Raw genomic sequence first — 21,978 nt, 5'->3', positions numbered from 1 at the left:
GAACACTAAAATCACCTTTTGTCACAACTAACAGTCCAGATATTTTGACAGAAAGCACAAGAAAACAGGAGTTTATGCAAGTCAGCTGCTTCAGCACGTTCACGATCAGATTCTCGTATCTTCAAGAGAGACTGGTACTCCTACAGCCATATGCAGCTCCGTTTGGATCAAATCTTGACAAACAGTAAAAGACTAGCTGTCAAGAAATATCCACATGCAGTATCTTACTACTGTTTTGTGTGTTCTTTTGTTCATCCCCAAATTCATTAGAACGCACCAGAAATGTCTGTACTTTACGTAGTACAATGGCAGACATGCAATAAACATTCCCACGGGCATAAAGACAGAAGCATATTTCATAATTAAACTCAAAACATCCTTTTAGGGATCTTAATATTTTCCATATCCCAGCTGTAATTAAATGAACGTGTTGTCTTCTTTATGAAAGTACTTTTCTTGTATCTGACACTTAAAAGGTCTGACTGTATCTAAATTTAAGAAATCTTGAAATCAGTTGTTTTGAAGTGGGAGAAGAGTTTACATGATTATGTGAATTGAGATAAAATTGTTACTAATCAAATGACATCAAGTTATTGTGTTTGCTAGAAGTGAACCTGCCTTGTATGTGGATATTATGAGCCATACTTAAAATGGAATGCAATTAACTTCACATAGATTTTTTTTTTTTTAATAAATAAAAGTGTTTTTCATTACTCAGTGTTCCTTTTTCCTTTCCCCACTGCGATCAGAATTTAACTGCCTAAAAGTTCATCTGGCAGCGGAACTGTTGTTTCCAGCTTGCCTACAGATACAGTCATTTCTCAGGGGCTGGTTCATAGCAGACCTTTTTGTAGATAGTCTTTAAACTTTGCCATTTCGGAGGCAAACACTCTCGATCAAAGGATGAAAAACAAAGCGGCCACAGGAGATCGTTCTCCACTGACTACCTCCGAAGGGTCCTCTCGGGTTACGAGCTCTCAGAGCAACAAATCTTCCTTTAGTTTTTATTAACTTCTGAATTCTAGGCCTGTAGGCCTAACATTAACTGCAGAAGAACCCTGTGGAAGAGGAATACTTAATTTTATTTCACACGCTATTTCTAAGGAGAGGAGGAAGGGGAGTTGTGGAGGGAAGCTGATGTTACCACACAGCACCCAGCCCATCGGGCTGTCCCCTCTGCAGGACGGCTGCACCATGGACTGCAGAGCAGCGGGGTGTCGGTAGGAGAAATACAGGGCACGCACTCCGAGGGCAAAGATTGTGGATAAAGAACAGAACCTAGGAAGCGACAGACATTTAGCCACAGAAAAAAGAGCAAGGGAGAACGAAGCATGGCCAAGCGCATGAGCACTGTCCCTCCTCAGAGAGCAAGGAGTCAGGATGCAGGTGCAACTGGAGGAGTGGGTAAGAACGAGGGAGCCATACACATGGTAGAAAAACTGCCAAGAGGATGGAATAGCCACCATTTGAATTAGATTAGCTCTCAATTTGAGTCTCCTACAAGAAGTGAAAGAAAGTATGGGCACTCACACATTCAGTAATATCCTTGAAGGAGGAAAGTTTTTCCTGCTGCAAGAGAAAAGGGTCCTGTTCTGCTGAAATGAACTACAGGCTATTTAACAAGACTTAACAAAAAGAAAAAAGAGCATTTTAGAACAATGCATCTATTATAGCCTTGTTTTCCAGCAGATGTTTTGAGGTGACACAGAACAGCTTAGTAGCTGGGTGTTCTGTTTTAAAGACCATGCTGTGAGTCGTTCCGGAACAGAACTATTTTGGCTATACAGGGCTTTTAAATTACCATCTTTAAAGTACATTTAAGATGGTAAACTGTGTGCAGCTAAAGACATTTGTTTGAGGAGGAAGGGCAGAAGGCCAAGAAAGGTACCTCTGACGAACGGAAAATCGGCTCTATTAAATCAGAGGGCACACACAGTACTATCTTATCTGTTTTTCATACATCGCTCTGCAGCCTTAGTAAAGTAATATATTTCACTTCAATTCAAAACTAACATTTTTAGTACACAGAAGAAAAGCTTTTCCTTTGCAAAAATATTTTTGCAACAATCAGGTGTCTGAAGGCACTTCCCAAAGAACTAGCACGAAGTGAATAATGATGCTATGAACTACACTTGATCCTTAAAGATGCCTTTCATTCTGAAACGGGGCCTTCATTGAAGCAATAGCACTATTTAAAATGAAAAATTAAACAAAGTTGTTCAATATGAACTTAGTTTCATGAAGGCTGAGTTCTGGAGGCTGAGCCAGGAGGCTGACAGTGCTTATTTTGCCTGTCACTACCTGAAGCACCAGGCCAAAAAAGAGAGCCCTAGTGCTACTCTACCATCATCCTTTAGAGGATGAGCTTAAAAGAAAGCAACCTGAAACCCACTTTCGGCACAAGCAGTACTTGAGTACTCAGATGTGTGCTCTGTAACTTACAATCCAGGTATGTGTTTCTTAGGAAAATTGTTTGTGGCCAGCAGTGTTTGATACTGTAGTTCTGCCCAGAGTTAGCACGTGGAAAATACACTTACATGCTGAGGCTGAACATACAAAGCTGTGTCTTGTTCAGGCAGTTCCCCTACTACAAAAGAGGCCCATCCAGAACCTGCAGAGAGACAGTGCCTCTGCAGATGCTTAGTTTATCTCAAGCCCTGAATTAATACCATGAGTTCCTACAGCACATTGCATTTCTGATAAACAGTCTAAATATTTGAGAATAATAAACTGAGCTGAATCTACTGAAAATCTCACAAGTTACAAATGCAATGCAAGACACAGGAGAGAGAAAGTTTTCTAAAGTTCCTACGCGGGGGAGAAGCAGCCCTGATACAAACGGGACTCTGCACAGCCCTGCCTCCCCTGGCACTGCCTATGCCCCCGAGAGGTTTCTGCTCCCGTGAGCCTCTCTGGTAAGCATCCGCACTCAGCGTGCAACAAGCCGACCCTCAAGCAGTCTCTGCATTCTGCTGTTTGACTTGTCTGACACTACACAAGTGCATGAGTTGGCTGCAATTGTTAAAACCTTCCATTTTCAATGTAGTTATTTCTATCGCTAGTGAAGAAATCAGACATCATGGGGAGGGGAGGATGACGACACATGCCACAACATCACCAAAACCACCCACCCCACGCTATTGGTATTTTGTTGAACAGTTCACTAGGAAAACTTGAAGCAATATTAATAATGCAATGTAAGGCATTTAAAACTGTTTTCAATCATGTCTGTTGCGTGTCTGTACTCATCGTCACCAGGTATCACGTTCTGAAGGTTTGTAACTTAGGGCCAAAGTCGCACCTTTGCAAATTGTTTATGTCTTATTAAAATCAAAGTAGAGTTTATATAAAAACAGGTATCTAAGAACTTTTCGAAAGTGCTAATCATCACCTGAATTCTGCTGCAACTGAAGGTAGCAAAAACACAGGAAACAGCAACAGCCAGATTAGCAAGACCAAGCAATCCATCTAGACCAATACCTCCTGCAGGGTCAATACCAGCTGCTTCAGAGGGGGAAAAAAATTGCAGCAGATCACTTGTTTCCACTACAGATTTCCATCTCTCTATTGACAAATCACAACAGGTTAGCCCAAACTATCAATATTTCACATGCCATAATCAAAAACCTTATCATTACAATTACCATATTGGTGTGTTTGATCTCATTGATGCTTTGCAGATACAACATCTGTGTCCTAGCTGGCCTGACTTTTATTTTTTAATCACAGGTTTAATGTTAACAACCCAACAGTCCCTTTGAGCACTTCTTGGAAATCCCTAAGTAACATACATGTGTAAGCACACAAACGTTTTCTCCATGTAAAACCACAATGCCAACTACAGGTAGTTCAGAGCTGCATATTCACAGACACCGAGAGCTGTACTATATGTATCTCTGCACACAAAACAAGGTAGTGGGAGGTGGATACAAGATCCCAAACACCTCTCTCACTTCCTTACAGCTGAATAGAGCAGAAATTAGCCTTCTAAAAATAAATAAATAAATAAAATTCAAACTCTTCAACGATTGTTGGAAACCAAGCCAAAATGATGGCTGCCACCGCTAATAGGTCCCAGAGGTACTGCTCACCACCACCACAGAGAAGATATGTAATTTTAATGTAAGCAAATATTTATCGTCTTATTTTCTACAAAGTATAAACTGCATATGCTTTTTAATCATAGCTGTGGCATTTATCATTTCAACATTTACTGTGAAACCAAGGAGGCTAGTAAAACGATCTCACTATTAATGCTAATGGTATCACCCATTGCTAACTTGTTAATATTTTCTAGACAAATTACTTCTTTACCAAGTCCTTTTTTCAGCACTTACTTCTCTTCTCTGCTTACTCTCCATCAGGTATTTCTCACACATGGATTTTCTTTCTCACTTACAAACATCCACTAGGCATTCACTAAAATACCACTGGACATCACTAATAGCCAGAGAATTAAAAACTATTTAAACCATCTTGATAAGAAAGGAAGAACCAGGGAGAAGAAACTGAATGGTTCTGCTGAGAAATTAAAAAAAATAAATCACTATTTAATGGCAGGTGCCTCCTCTGATAAACCCTACAGATTTCATGTAGAAAATTCTCCCCTTACCCTCTAAAAATCAGCCTCCATGAATGGGAATATTTTTCACTTAAATCGTGAGTAGAATCTTAACTCTGTTCCATATAGATAGGAGCCATTTGACATGGCAATCTTAAAATAAATCCTCTGCCTTCAAGTTAGTCTTGCAAGCAAGCAGATGTAACGCCACATTTTTCTGCAACAATTCTTTGTACTGCCATTGAAAGAGATGCCCTGCGTGCTGTCAGAGGGACTAGTCTGCTCCACACTAAAATAACTTGTTTCAATGAAATTTTGATGAAGGTTAATGCACAATTGGCTTAATAGCACTTAAATCTGGAGAGCAGCAAGTGCCAGGGAAGCAAGGATTTTTGCACTTTCTGAAGCCTGAAAATCAGTAATGTACTGAAGCCATAAACGGTGGCAGGAGAAAAGACTCTTTGAATTCCCATCCCCTCTTAAATATTGGAGAGGTCAAGTGATTGACTGAAGTTCAGAAGTTATATTTTAAAACCTCCAATGGAAGGAAGCAGTCGAAGGTAAAATTTCAGTGCTAAGAACTGTTTATTTCTTGCTGACCCTCAAGTAATTCTGCTTCTCGCTCTCTGTCCATAACGCCCGCTGGGTTTTACAGGCTGCAGCCCTGGCATTCCTCAGCGCTGATGCTGCCATAAAACCCAGCGTTGTCCAAGACCCCAGTTCTCCTGGCTGTTAGTTTTGTGTGCAAAAACTTACAGCACATCCGAAAAATTTAAAGGGTGATATTAAAAATAGTGTCTAATCCAAATTAGACAATAAAGGGTTGACAGTCTAGATCGAAAAATAATAATGAAAAAAACACAGTGAAACTAATTTATTTGACATTCCTGCAGAATTTCCAGAATTTCTACATAGTACCACAAAACTTCAAGTCAGATTACTGTTACTAGCCTTGGCTTTGTTTATGAACCTTTTATGTATGTGGAAATTGTTCTAACAAAAAAGTAATTTCAACAACAATTGCTTATCAGCAAGAAGAAAGTCTACTCAACACTACTAATAGCTGCCAAAGGTAACAGATTAAGTCAATGTACTCATCTGGAAGTTCTATACCAAGCTATTTTGGAGACATGATGAGCCAAGAGAGTTAGGAAAGTGTTCAAGAGGTGAGTTAATCTTATTTTTCTGAGGCAGGAAAACTTCCCACATGCCTTTTCTAATTTGTCTCAATTTTCCAAAAATAAAATAAAGTAAGAAGGAACCCTAGCGAGAGATTATGGATGCATCAGGGAAGCTATTTTGGCCATGGTGAGATCAGTGAATGCAAGAAGTGAAAAGCCAAATTTAAACATGGAGGTAAGATCAGTTCCTACAAAGTGAATGAGGATGAAAATCAAAAGCAAATTTACTTAGAAACCTAAAATACCATTCTACAGAAATTTCTCTCTCATAGGAGGTAGAAGAGATTAATTTCCTAGTAGATAAGCAATAAGAAATATTACAAGAATTGGGTACTCTCTTCTGCCAAGAGCTTGAGTTTACAGGAAATTCATGCTAAGGAAAGAGGAGAATCAGAAGGGTGCCGTGTTTGTCAGTAAGGAAATCTATTTCTTCCTCTTCCACAGGTGCATAGACAGGGCCTCTGACCTTTTTGGTCAGTCCTGCAGATTAAGCCCAGAGTAAGTACAGAACAAATAATCCTGGAGCTGACAGAAAAGGAAAGGTAAATTCAGTGGGAAGAACAAAGCTGAGAAGAAATTGCTGTGGAGAACAAAGAGGACCAATCTGGGCACTAAGGAGCAACACGAATTGTTCAGTTAAAAGCATAAGGAAAGATCCCCTCCATAATATCTGACAAATGGGAGTTAATCATCCTTAAAATAAAGCAGAAGCATTTTGGGAATAAGACTGGGGAAAAATATTATTAGATTTTGAGCAAACGAAATATCATTCTTCAATTTCCTTTGAAATTACTGAGTAGATATTTACCACAATAAAGGAAAGGATTCTGCTCTGTTCCTGCTGGAGGACAAGTGATTGTTGAGACTGTCAGGTGAGTATTCTTCATGACTTGTTTGAATAGGATTAGTAATTTAATAAGAAGCCTGTACCAACATGATTTAAAAATTCAAACAAACTCACTGAGAAATAAGTCAAAAAATCAAATAAACAGACACCAATGAAATAAGTTTGGAGGACCACCTACATTTTTCCTGAAACCTGATATTTTTCACTGTTCATTATTTTTTTGTGGCTGCTTATTAACTTGGAGTTCTCCACATCCTAAAAACACTCTGTTTTCTATTAAAGCTTAGTGAGCACAACAGTAAGTTTTTAAATAACATGCATGTGGAACACTGCAGCCACAAACAGCCAGTGAAGCTACGTGCCATTAAAAGAGATCAGAATATAAAAAAATAACTCTATTGCAAATTGACAACAGTGAAGTTATACTCATGTAAATGCCTACACTTATCTCTCCCAGTAAGTTCAACAACCTTACAAGTAGGTCATAATATCTTTGTTTTATAGGATTATTAATAAAAAGAGGACATTAAAAAAGGGGGGTAAAGTTTAGCCTTTTCACATCGCTTCTGTTTCCAGATAAACCCTGTTGTCATTATTGTACACACCATGCAAAGTACTGTCCTTTCCCCTCCGGTTCATTCATTGTTTTTCTCCACCCTGATTTAACATCACAACCATGAAACCTGAAACAGCTTTATATAAGGTAAAACCGAAAGATTAAGAAACAGTTTTAAGACTAATTTAGAATATATAGACAGACAAAGACAAAAGTAAACTGGCACCTAGGACCTTGCTGCAACATTTGAGGAGGCCTGATGAGCTAGCCTCTCCCTTGCAATGCATCATAAAGCACAGTTTTGTAGTGCTTGTCTTGGTATATTTTAACAGCCAGCCTCCTGGATATCGCTCGCTAGTTCAGGAGCATAATTCAGCTGTTATGCACACTGTCTGCCCAACAAAAAAAGAGCTTCATCTACACAGCAGACCTCTGAAGCACCAGCTAGAAATTGTCTGAAAAATTACATATACTGATGTCAACTAAGTTCTTAGTATTTCTCCTTGTTTCAAACTTCTTGAGGGAGAAAATAAATATTTTAAAAAAATAGCTTCCAGAGATGTTATCAAGAATCAGGTGAGTTTTAGAAAAACTGGTCTCTACCAGATGTTCAAGAGACCTTGGGATTACCAAGTCTGACCCAGAGTTGACATTCAGTGTCTTGATCATTTCCAGTACACATGTATGGGCAACTAAGTGATGGGAGGGGAACACAGCAACATAATGCCCCTTGGACAATGTGCTATTTGAGCACAGAGCACCATTAAAAGGCACAGCAGCAGTATGCACAGCAATGCTTGTGTACTATTCTGTCTCCGGACACAACCTAGAAGCAGAGAATGCAGAGACATCAACCTGGAGAAAAGACTTGCACCTACGTGAACTGTACGCACTACAGCAAGTATGCAATCTTACGTTTGGAACAGAACATACACACTTGTCAAGTTTCAAATAGCCACTTCCAAGACATTAAATGCTTGTAAAATTACTCCAGTTCTCCTAAGCTCAGTTTCATTCCTCAAAACCACAAGCCTGCTGACAGGAACAGGTATCGCTTCCCATTCCACCAGCCTGCCCAAGATGACTGCCTATGGGCACCCTCAGGACTGGCTACTGCACGCAGGCCCTGCTCTGACCAGTTCCCCAGCAGCACTACCCGCTCTACCTACCTGACACAGCTGAGGCAAAGCAGCATTCTCGACATGATCTGGCAGCTCTTATCTTAGGGATTTTCTCCAGTTCCCAGGCAATTCATTCCTGACAACAGCCAACAACAGAACGGTGGGGAACGGAGCACCTTGGCCTACACGATGAGGAATACTTGCTTCCTCACATGGCTCCGGCAGTGGCTCTTACACTACACAGTCTGTACCTTTCATCTGAGCAAACCTCCTGAGATGAGGGCTGCAAAAAGCACAGGTGTGGCCCATGTAATCACACACAGAGCTGAAAATTTCTGCCTTGGGGCCTGAGTTTCTCAAAGGATGTGTCTGAACAAAGTGCAACACACCGTTGTTCCAGATATTACAAAGGACTTTCCCTTTGCTGCCCTCTACATTTATTCTCTATTCTTCCACTGCTGTATCTACTAGCTACTCAAGAGATAGCTGCTGTCAATCCTGCAAAGAAAACTTTTTTTTTTTTGGCAGGGGGTGAGGGGGGAAAATGGAGGGAGCTGACTGAGCTGAGGTGACTCAGGACAAGGATATCTGCCTTCAGTGTCTACAATTAGGGTGAGATCAGTGATCTCCCTCTCCAGGCCATCAATCACACAGAGCCCTTTGCTCTGCAGGGTGTCAGCAGCTCTGAGGGGTGCTCCACGAAGCAATCCTCACAACAGTAACCAGCTGCAACAACAGGAGGATGCAGTAAATGAGAACAAGAGTCTGGAAAACTGTTAGGCTTATTTGCTTCTATCACACTGCTGTGGTTACAAGTACAAAAGAGGGAGAAAAGTGAATGCTGGACAAGGGTTTGTTGTTAAAACGTGGAGTTATGGGCTTGCTTGTGCACTGCAGAGTGCTTCCATCAGCGCTAGAAGACTTTCCAAGAAGGGTATAAACTAATCCAAAGCACTTATTTCAGAAACTCAGAATCTGGAGCATTCTTCAGAGCACATACCAAAAACCAACTGACGTCGGGGCAACCTCTACATTAACTAGAATAGATAATTGGTGACACGGTACTCTAGAGAACCCTCCAAAAGGCAACTCACAGAGCCAAAGGTCTGAAAAGACTTTGGTTTGGATTTAATTCCTGGAACTCTGAAAACTTTGTAATTTTCATTTTTTTTCTCTCCCTCAGTCCCACTAGTCTTAGATTTCCATTATGTTATTTTCTTCTTATTCAAAGTGTAAAGTTCCCTCAATTACAGATGTTAAGTAAGTAATTTCACTGAAGGTTGCAATTGCAGTAAAATGAAACATAGCTAACAGTGTCACAGCATAACACACTCATTAATGAACAACCCTCCTCCCCAAAAACACCTCTTCACTTGAACTGCAAAATAATGATGCCCTTTAAAATATGGTCTTTGTAATGGTTTTATTTCTGTTTCAACATAATCACTTTCAAATAGGAAGCCCTTTGGAAATTCATCTTTCCATAGAATTGTCTGACAGCATTAAATCTGATGACCAGGAACCAATCTGAAGATGATACTAATTGACAAGCAGATGGTATGTCACAGATAAAGCTGCCTTGTTTCTGCAGGATCACTTACTTGCCACACGATGCAGTTCTCCTCTTTCTTATCAGTGAAGACCAACATCTGCCTGCCTCTCCTCACTCTTATCTCCAATCCGTTCAAGCGAACTCTGATATGCCAGCTCTGCTGATACCTATCTAGCTCCCAGCAGAATGTTCACTCAGGCTTTTTATTAGGAGGGATGGTTAGTTATGTCTACCAGACATACCTCAGGGTACAGTACCTCTGGTAATCATACCCAGAGAAATCTGAAAAGTGGTTTTCAAGGGTTTATAGTAAGATTTTTACATAGAGTTGAAGAGTGAAAGACATATTCTAATACCAGAAGGCATAACTGACATTGTTCATTTTGCCTTGTTCACGTAATTATGGAGAAACAGGATTTGTCTCTTTAAGACGATGTAGAGCTGAATTGCTTCGGAGGGAGCAGTAGGGGATTCTTTGTCTACAGGAACAACAGCTACCTTTAAAATGACCCTTTTTCTTCCCCACAGCCTGCTACAAAATATGGCAAGGTTCCTTCAGCAAGAATAAAGGGTGAAGAAAGTAGCTCCAGCTCTTCCTCAAGCATGCTGACTACACACCTAGGCCACACAGAAAATGCAGGATGTTCCTTTTCCCTTTACTTTACCAAGGCTTAGTCTTTCCCATCCAATTCCACAGTACACAGCTGATTAAAGATAGCTCCAACGTACTCTCTACTGCTCATTTTTCACTAGCACCTCCCATATACTTGTAAACCCTGATGTTGAAATGCTCCATTTACTTTACCAATCTATGAAACATAACAAAAGAGTTACAGATTGCATGCTAGGTAAATTTTCCAAAAGTGGTAGTTCTAATAACAATTCTTTTAATACGTTCATTTTCAAAACAACTAAAGTGTGTGTTTTGGGTCCCTTCCCAGCTTCTCTATACAGATCTAACAGCTCCATTTACACTGTCTCCTTATTTACAAGCTACCAGTTCTCCACAACATTTTTCATCACTTCTTGGGCTTGGTCTTCCCAAGTACCACAGCTTAAGAACTTCTTCCTCACACAGAAGACTCATGAATAATTCTAGCTACCACTTACTGAACAATACAAATCATCACTAGAAACAAAGCTTACATGAGAGAGTATTTCACAGAAAACTTAATTATTACTTTGACAATTAAAATCAGCAAAACAAGTGAAGTAGTGGTAAACGTTAACCTCCTAACTTTTCACTTTGCTCTTTTATTCCAGTCCTCCTTATTATCCAGCCTCCTGCCACGTTGCTCTCTCTCATCTCTTTTCTAAAGAACTTCAGTGTACTTTCTTTTTCTAAGTGTATGATTGCCAGTCTCATGAAGCAGTTTGGAGGAATCAGCATCCAAAAACTCAGACAACCTATCATAGTCACGAATTTTAGTTTCCCTCATGAGAATCATTTCATACCCAAGCTTATGGATGTAGCAAAATTCTCATTTGAACGAAAATACTTCTCCTACAGTATCCACCAGAATCAGCTTCTAATTTTTCTAAGAATCTTAGGTGATTAAAACAGAAACAGCATCAAATAATACCATAAATTTTTACTGTGTGGCCACAGAAAGAAAAAAAACAAGCATTATATTATTTCTAGGTACAAAGTTGCATTAAAATACACCTGAATAAAGAAGCTCTCATGCTTGAGTATGTGTTTTACATCTTCTACTTGAACAAAAAGTGCATTTGAAATGACTAAATATCAACAGATTTAGTACAATGCAATATAATAGAAGTAAAACAGACATCAACTTACTGTGAGGTGTTTACATCCAAATCTTTGCAACGTCCTCACATACAGTAATTCACTCAGATACAGAAAGAATTCTTTCGGAAAAAAAAAAAAAAAAGAAAAAGAAAAAAGGCATTTGAGCCACAAAACTTTAGTCTGAGAGTAAAGAATTTCACTTAGCTGAAAAGAATGGAACAAACACAAACGCTGGATCCTCAGCTGAAGTAAATTACTAGAACTTCATTTATGTCAATCCAAAGCAGCTGAGGTTGTGTGTCTTGAGACGGGTAGTCTACAGCCCCTTCTGCTAGGCAAGGATCAGCTTCTGTCTCAACATACCAGGGGTGCATGAATTGAAGCAAAAAAAAAAAAAGCTGGGGGGGGGGGAATAAATTCAACTTAGTAGAAGCAAAGGGGTGAGTAAGTCATCTCCAGGATACAGTTCTCCCTTGCTGTATCTGTAAAATAAACCTGCTATGCTCTATAGTGTGTTTCTTAGTCATGTGCTTAGGTGTACAGAGTGTGGGGGGAACAGAGCCCAACATCGGGGAAAGTGTTTCCACAGTCTTGGCTCGCTGATTGCCCAGGGAAATCAATTACAGGGCATTTTATCTTTCTCTATCCTGACACACTTCCATTTCCTTCAGCCAGAAAACAGAACAAGTGAGGGGATAGTGCACGCACTCACAGTTTGCCTGAGACACAAGCAAGATGTGGCTACAGCACACATCAGATATCAAAACTGCAGAGATTAACTCCTCTGCAGTACAGATGCTGCTATATTTTTTCACATAATAGTAAATATCTCTGTTAGCACTCAAAAAGGTGAATGTCATAGCTCTGCAAGCCATCCCACTTCAAGCGCTAGTGACCTTTCATTTTCTATTGTATTTTTAAACTAGGTTTTCTATGTCCCTATTCAGAATGCTACTCTTATGCTAAGATGCTAACATCTTATGTGGCTGTAGTGTCTCCATCAGATGGTCTCAATACAGCATGAAGACTATTAGGGATATTAACAATTATAGAAAAAAATATATAAAAAAATTGTATATATAAAATATATAAAAAATTGTTATATATATGACAATTATATGTTATTAGGGATAATAACAATTTGTGCTTTATTTCTGTTTCTTTTGTACCCAGACTTAATGTAAGACTGAGTGGAAAGCAAAACATCCTGTAATAGCTGCTTGTTTGGTGCAGTTGCATAAAAATGGTTTACAACTGAAAAATTTGAACAGTATTATAACACAACTATGAGAAGGAATCAGCTGGCATGCAATGTGCCAAGAGGCAACGCTGCTCTGAACAAGCTGGAGAAGGCTGGCACCCAGGCAGTGGCACCCAGGTGCTAACACATCCCTCAACAGGCCAGAACACAGGCTGGCCCATGAACGAGACAATAACCCTTTGGACCAGGCAGATTTTGTCCTATGGAAAAGTATACATAAACATCAATGCTACACGGTGAAGCTTAGAAAATCTTATAGCTTCCCCCAAGAAGCAGCCTTTGAGCTCAGCCTCAGAGGAAAGAACAAAGACCTGCTATCAGGGCCAGCAATGTGGCATCTGACTTGTGTACTTGTGTACTAAGGCCTGAATAACACATTGAGTAGTCTTTGCTTTTCAGTAGGTAACAGAAAAATTACTTCTCAGCTGACTATAAATAAACGGTTGTTTGATGTTTTGAGGTTTTGCCTGGTCTCTCAGTCTCTTGATACTCCCACCATGCTGGTACCGAACTCACAAATAATAACAGCAGCAACATGTACAATAACAATGTCTTACAACAACCTCACCAGATTATTATCCCTGTTTTAGACTTGAGGAAACCAAGGCATAGCGAGGTTAACTGACTTTTTTCCAAAACTAGCAAAGCCTTGATCTCCCAAAGCAGGCTGTTCAGCAGAGAGGACTGATGCAAGGGTGAGAGGCCCCTATGCTGCGGATGAGGATCCATGCAGCCTGCCCTGCCTGCAGCTCCATCTGGCCCTGTCAGAAGTCAGTTTGTCCTGATGATCTAAGAACCACCAGAACTGGTAATTTTTGGTGTTCTTGCAAATAAATCATTTCATCTCTTACTTTGTACCTCTCACCAAAGCATAAGAAATGTAATGACACATCATACTCTTAATATTTAGTAAATTATTTCTAATTACCGCAGTACAGTATGATAACTCAAGAGTTTCTCAGTAACATTTCACAAACTCTCAAGCATCATTTTTTCCAGACCACGAAGTAACAGGATGGCAGAATGTTCTGTAAACCTATATATGTATGTACATGTATGTATGTCTTCTTGTGCCAAGCCTTGTAGACATTGGGCGAAGTTCTGGCAGTTTGGCAGACACAGGGCTCTGGGACTAGTTACAAGAGGGCATTTGCATACAAGTCTCTATTTATAAATCATAAGTAGAGAAGAAGTGTCAGTGGATTTTATTTTTGAAAACGAAATATGAACATTTTTATATAAGCTGAAAAATTTAAACCTTTTCTCTTAAGTTAGAAGTTAGCTTTGATTTGGGTTTCTAGACACACAGAATGTGTCCATATTTATACTAACCTGTGCTTCCACATGTGTTCAGATAGTTTCTGTGGGCAGGAATGCAGCCTCACCTGTGTTTATTGCCTGGATTTGTGAAGTCTGAATTTGAACTAGACCCATTCTATTCTCTTCTTCTGTTTTCCCCTGGATGACTTTCATTGCTTAGCAACTCAGCTGCTACTCTGAAATCTTGAAAGTGAGCTCTCCCATTTACTTTTTAACATAACCCTTCTGAGTTGAAAGTAAAAAGGAGATTAAAAAATGAGGCAGATTTTGATATCCTTGTTCAAGATAATAATCCTTACTTCACTAGGTGTCACCAAGTTCAGCTGTAGAACAAATTTCTCACACAAGCAGAATAATGAGATCAGGATTTAGCTGTTAGCTATTTACAAGTGCATTTCAAATATAGTATATGAAGAAAATAGAAAAGAAGGAAAACATGACTAACAGACAGTTGAGGGAAGTACGTATTAGTGTGTACCTCAGAACATTAATAGCAATAACATTTCACGTTTAGTTCTTGAAAGCTAGTCAGTCATTAACCCACTTAATTATACTCAGCCTCCCATGAATGTAGACCAAAATTTCAGAAATGTTTTAACTGCACACCTGAGGAGCATGCTAAGCTTCTGCTTCTGAGAGTTTATAACAAAAATATTAAGTTCTCAGTAAAGACCAAAGTGCATCAGTGAAAACTAATTGCTTATGTTGCCATTTATTTCAATCCTATTATATCTCAACAGCATATCTGAAAAAATGTATCACAACACCTCAAATCTGACATGTACAATGCTTTTTCCCAGACAGTATTTTTATTTAAAAAAATATGAGACTGACACCTTTTAGACATGAAGGCCTTTCAGGTAAAACCAAAGTCCCACACTAAAACATGAAACAGTGAAAACCAGTGTAAATAAAAAAGCATCACAGAAAATATTTTGATGACCACACTGGTATGCAATCAGTTTTACATCATAATGATCAAATTTTGTATAAGCATCTCAGCTTCTCACTTTACAAATTACTCCCATTGTAATGTATTACTCCCAAATTGTCCCCAGGTCAAATCCTGTAAGGTTTTGTAACTCCCACAACACTCGATAGGATGACAGGTGGTCAGAAGGCTGAAAATATATCCCTGTGTAGGTGAGCACCTATTAAATGCAACGCCTACTCTTTTAGTCCCCAGGATCAGTTTCTGACTGCTCTATAGATGTAAAGAGGATGCAGCTGCTGCAGATTTGATGGTGCAGACATGAACAACCTGAAGCCAGCAGGAAGAGACACCGGAATTTCTCTTTACGCAGAACAGGTTGCATTGATGAGCCTGCTTTCAGTTCTCCAGCTGGCAAATCTGACTCTAAGGGCAATAAGCAAATGCTGTCACCTGACAAACCTGCATAAGAAATAAGAAGCTCAACGTGAAGGAGACAGCTGATACAAGCATGGCATTTTGCCTCTCTGAATCCATCTCCTGGATGTGTCTGTGAAAGACTACAACTTCTCAACAGTAGGTAAAGGGCAGGCAGTAGAAGTGGTGTGATGTTATCAGAATGATTCAGGGGAGTTTTATAAATTGAAGTTTGAGAATGAATACAGTTGTGGTCTAGAATAGAAGGCATAACCAGACCATAGGAGTATGGGATGGGGAAAAGAGCTGGAAATTATGGCAGGTCTTGGTTTATAACAGATTAATGCAAGCAGTATTTTCATGTTAAATTACTGAGTTAGCAGGGAAAAAAATAAAAGACTACATATGTTTTCATTCACAGAATGAAATGAGATGCATCTCTCTCTACTTCTTTTTCTTTGAGACTCATGCTTTTGACTCGTACAGCAGTTCCTAAATCCCTCTAGCCAGTCAGGCTGGAGGACACCCATTGCTTGCTAAGGGCCCACTCAAACTGAGTGAATTCAAGTTCCCTGTTCCCATATATTTGCAAGCTTTCCATTCCCAACCAAATGGAATATTCATAATTGTTTCCAATTTTAATACTAGGCAAATACTCTGTCATGTGATACTTGTGACATGCAAGACATAACAGTCCCAGCTCAAGAGAATAACTATTCCAAAAAACAGACCAAATTAGTATAAGTGACCAAATAAATATTCAAAAAAAAAAAAAGAGCTTATTTTTATCTAGTCCATTTTTTGATTCAGAAACAGGAAAAACATCACTGACATAAAAACTCACTCAGCTGAGATTTCAAATATCTTAAACACATCCAAAAACTTGTATTATTTTTAAAAGACATCTGCTTTAGTCATGCATTCAAATCAGAAGTGCATTTTGTGTGGGTTTATGGCAGAGTATCCTCAGTTGCTCATTTTTTTGTTTCAGATTTCTCATTTAATAAGAGAATATTCAATCAGCACAAACAATCCAATAAGTGAGTATGGAAAAGAGCGGTTCACACAATTGTAGAATTATTAATTAGGAAATATAGAGCAAAACATTCTCAGAGAAAAAAATCCAACACCAACCACCCAGCCTCTGCAGTTTTTAGTGAGTCAAGGTGAGGAAAAGGCCACCTTCCTAGAGCCCCTGATTAACATCAGCATAAAGAAGCCTCCTGCTTTCAGAAGGAATTGGATCAGAACCATATGTGCAAAGGCGTTAATGACAGCAGAGCCCATCGTGTTGTTGGGACTACCGGCACAGGACCACAACACATTGGCTTCAGCTGCTCCCTCCCACCTCCGGCTGCGTGGTCCAGCTTTTCCGCTGCGGCTTCCCGCCTTCAGTTATTCCACAACAACTGTTTGTGGGAGCACAGGATAAATGGGATCACTGAAAATAACCTTGTTTGAGAGTTATTTTTAGCCTGGATCACTTCAGATCATGTCAGCATTGCCTCACAAACCTTTGTGTGCGTGGGGTGGTGAACAGTAGTACAGGATAACAAGTTGCCAACAGAACGGTAGGGGAGAACAGAGGATCCTTTGAACTGGCTTTGCCCCTAAAGGCAGAGTATTGTGGAACTACATCCTTGTCTAACAATTGTAAGATGTATGACGCAGAGGGAATACAGGTCTTTGTGTCACTCTCAAGAAGAACAATGAAGTTCCAAAATGATGAAAAAAAACATTAAAATACTTTTCCTTTCCTTTCTTTTTGCCCGCACTTAAATGAACGCACAGAGAAGATATTTTGCAATTTTAAATAACTATTTTCCTCACTTTCTCTATCCTCTCATTGTAATTCACTGAACCAAACTTCTTCTAAATAACTCAGTCAAGGCCAAGTCAGTGTGTCTCCGTGACATTCACAAGAGAAATCTCTTTTAAGACACGGCATGGTGGCTATCTACAGCACAAGCACTTACTTCCAGTGTTAGTGATACAGTAACTTTGAGATCACTTTTTTAATGATGAACAATCGTGCCTGAATTAAAGAAAGGAAATAGCCATACAGTTAATATAAAAGCCACTTTCCATTAGGAACAGAGAGAGGCATAGCTCTAAAAAATGGGGGAGTGAAGCTTTGCTTGAGACTTGTCATTGCATATCCATCCACAGAGACTGAAGAGGTGTGTATGCACTTGCATAATAAACACTGAATAAATGCTGGAAAAAGGGAGATTTTTTTTTTTTTTTCTTAAGAAGTTCTTTCCTTTATTTATTGATAGATGAGTGCTATACCTCCTTCTCAGAAGTCACTCTTCTCCAGCTGCTATAAGGAATTTTTTGAATAAAGAGAGTTTCATAGGTCAGGGAACAGTGAGGGAAAAAGCCTCATCCTAGGAGTGGATTTTCTTTCAGCTCTTCCATGCATTTGTCAGTAATCATAAGGCCACTGACTACCTGTTTGAAGAACTACGGCCTGCAAAAAAACAGCTGCAAGAGCAAGCAGTTCAAATGGTGCTTCTGTACCTAAACAGAATGTTCATAGTAGCTATTATAATATCTATTTCTAAACATTTTTTAATGCTTTCGCAACTCCCTGAGACTGATGTGGGATTGACATTTCAGCCGCATTTTCTTGAATCCTGATTCATTGCCATGTTGCTAAAAAACTTCTGCCTTGTATATACTGTTCTACTTCAGTTATGTCAATAAATATTGACCTCCTCCGCTTACTCTTTGTAACTCCTGGTTGGACAAAAGCCTCAAGGCATTTCAGGAGAGCAGAGTAAGATCAAGGCTTCAAATTGTTAGTATGCAAAAGAAAGAACAAGTACAGACTATTCAGCCAATTATCTTTCTCCTGCCTCTTCTCTCCTACTGCATCTCACTTGTCATCTTTTTTCAACACCTCATTCTCAGCCTTTTCCATTTTCTGTTCTTTCCTCACTTGGTCTCACCCTCATTGCCAGCAGTTCACTGTTTCTCTTTCCAAATTCCTGGTGTCATCTTGTTGCCACAGCAATATCAGACATTAAAAAAAATTACATCTGCAACCAACTGCTGTTCCAGCAAAAGTTTATAGTAACAGGCCTGATCTACAATGCTAATATTTTCGGAAAATTCTGCTCCTAAAGTTTTCAATGCTAACATTTTCTCCGCATGCTATTTGGTCTCTTATCCTTAAAATAAACATGCTGGAACCCTTCTGCTAACCCATCATATTTAGCCTTGTAGTTTCCAGACTTTGTAAATACATGTCTATATATGATGTGGAGATACTCATATTTACATAAGTACTTCCTTTGGTTTCTTAGACACCCTCACAAAAAGCCTATGCACGTGTATACCCTTACATGAACAGACTACTTTCTCCAATCTGCTGTTAAATGTGTGACACCCAAAAATCTGTAGACTCATCTCTAATTTTCCTGTCTGCTCCTTAACCTTTTATCATCTGACCTATCACTAGTGCAACAGGTCATCTCACACTCTGAACTGCCGTTTCCACAATTCATATCCATGGTGGTGTGCACAAGTAGTATTTACACACAGAGGAAGTCCATGCTTTGCATCCCACCAGTTACGGAAAACAGGGTATTCACAACACACCAGAAACCCAGGGTCACCCATGGGGATGGCAGGAAACAACAAATGGGTTAACAGGCACAAGACCAGCAAAGGCACTTACTTAAGGAAGAGAGGACTGGCATCTCCTCAATCACCTTCTTCCCTGTCAGGTACCAGCCACACTGGTGAGGAGTTCCTAAGCTGAGATAAAGCCTGGTTTCCAGTTTTCACTGATGTGCATCTGAAGGAGACTGTTACTAGCATTTTGTCTTCTGTGTTTTTCCTGCAGAGGAAGCCAAAGATGATTAACTTCTAAATTATCCGATGAACTTCCAGTCCAAAATAAGGTGATGATGAACATTCCTCACAGAATATTAGCCAGCAATCTCATTTCAATCATTACAGATTCTACCTGCCAGTGGCATGCAGGTGCATCACAGCTAGTGTGTTTTCTCTGAGAGGCTTTACAGCATTGGGGGTACATATTGTATTTGAGGTATGTGGCAAAACATAGTCTAGGAGATTCACTATATAAATATTCTATTTTCTTCAACAATCTGCAAAATCACCTCTTATCACTGTTTCCTAGTGAGAAAATTAGCTCTGTCTTGCATATATACCTATGAAATTACCCCAGTTCAGATCTTGAATTTCTCATGACAGCTGAATTACAAGATTACAAATAAAAACATTAACTTTCATTAAAATTGAACTGAGAATTTTAACTAAACTAGTGGTTGATCATCATGAAAAAACAAAACAAACACAAAACAACACTTTAAAATGTATCTACTAATTATTCAAAATTAAAAGAAAGCACTATCTCTATCAAGAAAGAATAGAAGAGGGAACTCAGCAAGTGAGGACAGCTGCAGCACAATATATTTTTTGTAGCTGGGGTTGTGAGGAGAGGTTGTTTGTTTGGGTTTTTTTCACTTGAGCTTTTTTCTCCTGGAAGCATGGAAAAAAACAGTTACATGTGGCTTTGCATATGCCAGATGTGACAATGAGATCAAATCCCCTTTTGGGGAAAGAACTGCTTCACATAGTATTTGATTTTGAAAGAGCAAGGACTCACTGTCTCTAAACTTTGCCGGATACCGATAAATGCTGGCATTAGCGTGACATTTCTCTTTGAAAGTTGGAGTACAGTATTAATCCTAATAAACAGTCAAAATCTGCAACCCTTGCTAACACAGAGCAGTGCTTACTGTCACGAACTTCAGAATGACTCATATAAACATGACCACAGCTTACAGCTCCTGGGTCTTTTATTGACACTTTAATTTTCTACCTATCAGATGGAAGTGTGTTTTGTTTTTTTTTCTTTCTTACATTTGGGATATCTTTCATGCACCTAATGCATTATTAAAATCTGATGAATTACAGTATTCATAGTGGTAGCTTACACACATTTAATCAGTTAAGCTTATAGCAAATTAAGCATTAAGCTATAAGCATTTGCTAAATGACTAAATACTTCTTCATTCATGTACCACAAAGTAACATCACAAATGTATATATATATATTACTTGTGTTCTGACAACAGCTTTTCTTATGAAAACTTTTTTTTTTTTTTTTAATAATATGCACGTTTCCATTTACCATTTCTGTCAGATCAGATAGTGGCACTAAACCACCAATTTCTGGCCTGCCATAAAGTAAATGACAATCTACAACTAAAATTGTCCAAATTTCTCTGCAATGATTCTCTTTCAAACACATGGAAGAAATATTCATGTGTGATCAGTTTGTTGGTGGTCTTCTTAAAACTGTTTTCCCTAGATTTTTCATAGAAGTCCATTTCATAAATGCATTTATATTGGCCTTAAGTTCTGCAGATGTATCAGCCGACTTGTTTTTGGTCAACGCTGACCTTATCCCAGGTCTTGTGGGCCTTACTGAGGCAAAAAAAAAATGTTTATAAAACTAAGAATGGACCTCCTACTAATGTTCTTTTAAGAAATTGTAGACAATTGACTCCTTTTAAATCAGAAACATTAAAAAAGTACATTTTAAAATTCCTTTTTCTGGCAGACACGTAATTTAAATTTAACAAGTTAATGTTGATCAAACTGTTGCTTTACAAATAAAAATGTGAAGAGAATGTAAAGTCATCCTCCTTTGTAAAAGTTAAAAGACACAGATATTCACAAAAAAATTAAAAAAAATATCTCAGCAAGAAACACTTGCAATAAATCAACTTCTGAGGCATGCAGCAGTTCTTTGTGTGATACGGTGTGATATAAACACATAATCTGAACATGAAGTACTGTTCTTGGGAAAAAAATTGACAAAGCTATAATGTGCTCACCTCATTACAGAGATATCAACTGCTGCTAATAAAAGCAGATAACTTGGCGAGCCAAATGCATGGAAAAAAATGTGGGACCATCACTCCTGCCACTGACAGCTGAAAAACAAAAAGTATTTGGCTTTGTGGACAGTTCAGTCCCACAGTTGTTAACTATGGATTAATCTGTTTGCACTGATCATTGATCTTCTTGCTAAAAGAGCTTTGGGATCCAACCTTAACCAATGTTTTCAGTGGCTTACAGTTGGGCTTGGTCAAGAGCCATCACGCCAACACCGGCCTAATGGCCACATTCTGCATTTCCCTGTCAAATAGGGCTGACCAGTTTTCTTTCCAGGCCCATTTTCCAGCAGAGAAGCAAAGCAGTTTCTTCACTGCAGGCACAGTGATGGCCTCCCTCACAGATGAAGCCTGGTCCCCAAAATCCCAAATGCCATCAGCCCACGTCTGAGTGCAGCAACCCCACGGCAACACGTTCAGAAGGCCAGCTTCCTGCAGTGGGGCCTGACCTTGTTTGAAAGGAAAAGTGAAGGCAGGGACACATACCAGGGAACCTCGAGACCCTATGGTCTATCAAATTTCATCCATATTTTCCTGTC

The 21,978-nt window shown here is 39.2% G+C and overlaps 1 long non-coding RNA gene across 11 annotated transcripts in view; it reads right to left on the bottom strand.

Annotated features, from left to right (window-relative positions):
• LOC311437669 overlaps positions 1 to 21,978 on the bottom strand; it is a 71,060-nt gene that overhangs the window by 18,285 nt on the left and 30,797 nt on the right. For 5 of the 11 annotated variants that reach the window (XR_014693616.1, XR_014693617.1, XR_014693618.1 and 2 more), the window contains one exon: positions 19,186 to 19,347. The exons of 4 other annotated variants lie outside the window; for them this stretch is intronic. This is a non-coding gene — a long non-coding RNA (uncharacterized lncRNA). Of the gene's footprint in view, positions 1 to 8,314; positions 8,399 to 11,619; positions 11,697 to 19,185; positions 19,348 to 21,978 lie in introns of those variants that run through there. 2 more of the 11 variants (XR_014693625.1, XR_014693626.1) reach the window with 2 other exon arrangements.

Source organism: Aythya ferina, assembly GCF_964211825.1.
Source record: "Aythya ferina genome assembly, chromosome: 5".
Classification (NCBI taxonomy): domain Eukaryota; kingdom Metazoa; phylum Chordata; class Aves; order Anseriformes; family Anatidae; genus Aythya; species Aythya ferina.
This window is presented reverse-complemented; position numbering and strand designations above follow the sequence as displayed.